This window comes from Lygodium microphyllum, chromosome 12 (assembly GCF_053477565.2).
Source record: "Lygodium microphyllum isolate KBCC chromosome 12, Lygodium_microphyllum_v1.1.10, whole genome shotgun sequence".
Lineage (NCBI taxonomy): Eukaryota > Viridiplantae > Streptophyta > Polypodiopsida > Schizaeales > Lygodiaceae > Lygodium > Lygodium microphyllum.
This window is the reverse complement of record NC_141146.1, coordinates 106,604,257-106,610,256: the sequence shown is the minus strand read 5'-3', so window position 1 is coordinate 106,610,256 and position 6,000 is coordinate 106,604,257.

Here is a 6,000-nt window from a genome sequence, read left to right as displayed (position 1 = left end):
TAGCCATTATTTATAATGCTTTCTCATTTGTGGCAGTTTGTACTACCGATTGCGATCGCAAGATGTCTTACTCTAGAAATACATGGGGCCATTTACAGGTTGCCGACTTTGGTGCAATGGATCTCATAGAAGGAGATTAAGACGTCCTCTATTGAATCCGTGAGGCGGGGAGTAGTGGAGACGGTCTGTCTCTTTGAGAAATACCTGCCCACAAACATGCTCACGATATAAATCCACCTTCTTGTGCATCTTGTGGATGAAGTGGAGATTGCTGGACCTGTCCATACGCGATGGATGTTCTTCTTGGAGCGCTTCATGAAAACCCTGAAAGGCTTTGTGCGACAACGAGCTCGGCCAGAAGATAGCATGGCCGAAGGTTGGTTGGTGTCAGAGGTGCTAGTGCATATTTCACAATGGCTACCAACGGTGAAACCAGACAATGAAATGCTATGGTTGCTGAAGGACGATGATAGACTGACTGGAGATGTGGTGGTTGGAAATGGGGTAGAAAAAAGAATGGATACCTCAATGGAAAAGAAGGTGAATCACTTTTGTATGTTGCACCATGCCTCTATGGAGACGTGGCTCGCCAAGTACCAGATTGCTAGGTAAGATCGAGAGGAAGTGCGAACTCAATTCTTACATAGTATGTGTCATTGACCGATTCGATATCTCGAAGGCATGGAGGAGATGCCACGGTTTATATCAACGCAATGGTTGCATGGAGCTTTGACCGCAGCATCTCGCGAAAGGACAGAGGTCTCAATGGAGGAGTGGAAATTCTCGAGGGGATGTAGTCCAAAGGTGATGAGGGGTTTAGAATCTGTCGTATCTAAATTTTATATAAGATATCTAATTTGAGTGTTTCAATGTACAATACAAAATATATAGTGCAGCGTGGTCGCGCAGACGGCATTTTCGTGTGGAGCATATTGACAAAATGCGCTCCACAATAGACTGTGGTATCATGGCAAGGTTCAAGCAAGAGATCCGGCGACGAGCAATGGATCCAAACATGGTTGTGGATGAGATGGAGTATTTTGGGAACTTGCAAAGTATTGTTACGGTGGATTACCATAGCTTCTCCATGATACTATTCGATGTGAAGTGGTTCAAAGTGGTACCTGGAGGAGCTGGAGCAACAGTTTGACAAGGTCCATTTGCATTTCTCGAAATAGATTCCGAAAAAAAATGGACGGATTTGCACGACACCTTTGTGTTGCCGGTCCATTGTAAATAGGTGCATGGACTCATTTGCTTGCTGATTGTATTACGACATGGTTTATGTCACAATGGTTTGAACTCTCTTGTACGTGTTTGTGAACAGGTAATCTTCTATCCAAACCCCCGACAACCTCGATGGTGGTATGTTATACCTTCAACTCCCCGAAGTGAGAGAGTACATAATCAAAGCGATGTTCTGAGCATAGATGAAGATAATATGCAAATAGAGGGGTTGATATTGCAAGGGGTAGAGGCCGTTGAAAGCTTGGAGCCATCATTAGCTAACAATGATGGAAATACAGGAGTCCAAGAATTCTGTGAGAACGAGGTGGACTCATTCTTTTGTGGTGATATGTCTATCGACCTTCCAGTGTATGTGGAGTTGTGTCGGGAGATTAACATGGGACCATAGGATACTTTATACTTAGAGTATCCACTTACTCAATTCGTTGACCAATCGCTTATAAGGGTACATAAGATATACAATTTAAGCGAGATTTTTTTAAAATGATTTATATTACTGTGCTTTGTATGAAACAAATTGATTATTCTAACATCATTTTTTGTCTGTGCAGGTGACATTTTCAGGATGAGTCGAGGGATGAGCGATGAGGAGTTATAGGACATCTTCGCACGCATGTCTCCAGACCAGATCGTGAGATTCAAAGAGATGGCAGACCAGGAGTTGTCTCGGTCTTCGTCAGGGCACTCTGCTAGATCTGCTTCAGCGTGATTGGATGCTTTGGCTTTGAGCAGATGAGCTTGATGCTCACGACTTGGACTAGAGGGAGGGAATGCATCGGGATCAAGGGAATGTTGTAAAGATACAGAGGCAGTGAGCCCGCGATCGATACGGGATACATGTGCGACTCCTCGCTCTCATGGCCTTTCCAAGGAGTGTGCCTCAGGCTCAGGTGGATGCTGTGGAGACACAAACGCGGTGTCTACGTCTCGTCGTTTAGCTGGAACTACGTCACCTCACACATTTGTCACACCCGTAGGGACTATACTCCAGTTACTCCGGCTTTTGCACAGCCATCAAGTGGCACCCCTGTGGGTGCCACTTTGAGAGATATTACCCTCCTCGGTACATCGGATGCACAGGGGTCTCCTGGATATGCCCAGGAGCGTGGACGCAGATGGGAGAGGACCCATCTTAGGTAGACTCCAGGGGGTTATGGATATCTAGTCGATAGTAGGTCAGGAGCCATCATCATGAATGTTGAGGGGAGGAGGGTGATGGCTCGCATGAGAGAGTTGTGCGAACAAGTTTTTTGGCACAATGTCTTAGATCATTGGAAGAACATATCGGAGGGGAGCAAGGACTACATAGTAGCATCCTTGCATGAGGAGTTTCTGGTGCCAGCACAGTAGATAGATTCTCTACGGGCTGGATGATGGATTGCATGCGTGCATACATGTCACATAGACGATCCGACGCACGCAAGGCAATCAAGAGTGGGGTTGCAAAGCCTGAGTGGTTAGATGCAGACGACTGGCACCGACTGAGGGAGGAGGCTACAGATTCTCCAAGACGTTGGAGTCAGGAGCGCGAGGTGACGAGGGCATGACTCGAGGCCGGAGTGGTCCATCATCTTGGGAGTGGCAGCCACAGGACATATTTGGAGGACTTTGTAAGTTTTTCTTTTGTTTTGCTTGTTTATTTTTTTGAAATATTCTCTGTAGTACTGACAATCATGTTTCTAACAGTTAGCATTTTGTTTTCTTTTCAGCACTCCATTACAAATCACTATCCGATTGGCCTTGAGACTCGATATGCAGAGAGGCACAGTTTCACTACATTGATCGACTGATTGTATAGATGTGGCGGCCCTGTAAGTCACTCATCTTTCTTGTCCGTAGTTACCATGAGATATTTGAATACATTATTGTATGGTAGACTGATGTGTTGTTTCTTTTTCTACAGAGTCCGTTCGATGCTCCTTTGCGGCGGGACGAGCTTTTGGGGGACGAGGATTTGTAGCTCGCCCTTGGATCCTTGGAGCTCACACACCTTTATTTTTGAGTCGCCTGATCTATGTAGATATTTTCTATGTATTAGTGATATCCTATAATGATTGTACTAATTGCTTTTTATGCAATCATGTATTTATTTAATGTATCAGTTTTATGATTTCAGTATACATTTTTTTTGTTTGCAAGCGCATTGTACACAATAGTGCAGAAACTATTTTGCATGGCTCTCATAAAACACACAGTGCTATATATGGCAGGGGCTATTAGCGTCGCAAATATTACTACTCATGTCATTATTGGCATCGTTATGTACATCGCAAACCGTCGCTATCAGCATCGGTATTGGCGTCGGTATCAGCATTGCAAATACTGACTGTTCTATGGCATCGCCAATAATGACGCTTTTCGCGACAATGGGGTAAATTTTGTTATTTGCATTTTCGTCGCTTTAAACGTCGGTATAAGGCCTATATCTTGTAGTGGTAGCTGAAGATTACTAGGTATTCACTTTTGTTGATTTAATTTTATTATTTTCTAACAATTGTGCATACTTCAATTGATGTGTAGAGCAGGCGGTGGTGGCATTGGGAAGCATTGGGCAATAGCGTGTATTCAAAGTATATAGAAAAAATTATCATTTTTGATGGACGTGCATCTTATTATTAAAGGCGTGGCACTAATATTTATTTAGGCATGTTTATTTATTGAAGAACTTGATAACTATTTATTATTTTATATGTGCATGGGTGCACGGTTCAAATATTTCATTATTGGACATTGTATTTTGGCATAGCCTGACTTTTGGGCCGTCCAATCGCTTTATTCTTTATTTGAACAAATGCAAACACAAAAGCTAAAGCATGCTTATTGTAAAATTGGGCTATTTTTGAGATTTGAGATAATAAATTCATAAATACATGGCTTGTGAAGCGCTCACATAAGGCATGGGGGGAGATTGTACCCAAATTGTCTTTTTGCCTCATGTCGTGCAAATCTTCTTTCTTGCTTTTTGAGCTTAAGTAGAGTTCTTTGTTCTTGGGGACCTTCTAACGCTCGCTACGTACGCATCCAGTCTCCGATTTGCGCACCAACAAGCTTCGACAAATAAATATAGTTTTACAGAATCCAAACCTCACGGAATCCACTGTGGAATAAAAACCTCACGGAATCCACCGTGGTCTCATAGAATTCATCGTGGAATATTCCTCCTGACATCAATCTCTCCATGGAATCCATAAAGTAAGAAGCATAGGCAACATACCTATATCTTGTACTACAAAGTTTCCCCTTTAAAGCTTAAAGCAAGGCACTTCTATATTCTTTGTTATCTCCTAAGACTTAATGTAGATAAGAATATAGTGGACACTTAGGGAATAACCTTAATGGTGTCAATCCTTATTAGTTTATCAATGCTTCATACATCCTCTAAAGAATATTCAACATTATCCAATAAGTAGAAAAAAGCTCACTTACGTTTTGTGATGCCCAAAAAAGCTCACCAAAGAAAGCATGCCAATAAATTATCCCCATTTGTGTGGACTCTTGTAGTTTACACCTCAAGATTTCTAATTTTGCTCTTGCGTGTGGGTGTGTTCTTTGGGTTTATTCTAATAATTGTATCAAAACTTCCCATCTAGGTTGCATTGTCTACTAAAGCATGATGTGGATGATTTGAAAATCAATTCCCCCTCTTAAAGAGGTGATGATTTCTTATACCATCAATGATTTGAATATCAATTCCCTCTCTTATAGCTGATGGTGTTGTAGGTAGTGGAAGTGCTCTATGAATAAATGTAGACATAAAAGGTTTGAATACCAATTTAAACATAAAATGTTTGATATTCAAATCATCAATATTTATACCTTTTATGTCTACATTTGAACCTTTTATGTCTAAATTGGTATTCAAATATTTTATGTTTGCATTTATGCATAGAGCACTTCCACTACCCAAATTAATCATCAGAAGTATCTCAATGCATCCATTTTGTCTTTGTGTGCGATGAATATTTGAAGTGCATTGCATTTATTTCTAGGTTGCATTGTCTTCTAACGCATTATGTGTTTGAGCATTTGTTTATCAATAACATCATCATATTCAAGTTTGGTATGCAAGGGTTGTGAAGGAGCCTATGCACTCGCCGTTAGTGAGAGGGGGTTAGGGTTCTTTCTTTGACAATGAGCATTGTAAGGGGTGTTGGAGTAAGAATAGTTTTCTTCGTCATCTCAAGAGGTGAGCTTGAGAAGAGTGAATGTTCTTATATTTTGAGGATATCTACGTAAATAGAGCCCTTTCTGTTCATATGGATATTTATTATATCATTTTACTTTTTTTGTTCTTAGAAATTGGGCCTATTACATGTGTAGTACCCATAAGTGGTTGAAGCCACTTGATACGGTGGGAGCATTGATTTTAAAGAGTTTCTCTAGTGAATTTTCTGTGTGTGTGAATTTTGTGTGTGTGTGTGACGTGAATTTTATGTGGGAATGATTGTTAGATGTGTGTGTGTGTGTGTGTGTGTGCACTTATTTATTTATATTTAGACGCAATGAAATATTATATGCATGTGTGTATGCTTTGTGCTTAAAGATAGGAGAACATGACTTAACTAGGCCTTATTCAAAGGCCAAAAATAGCATCTTAAAAGTTTTTCTGTCAAGAAAAAGCCTAAAGGGAGGATTCTCTTCCACTGATTAATGCCTAGGTGAACTGCATTGGGGAGGCTTGAGGAGCTTCTATTATCAAATTATAAGGGGGGGAAGACCGTCATGTAGCAGGACCCAAGTAAAGAGAAGGTC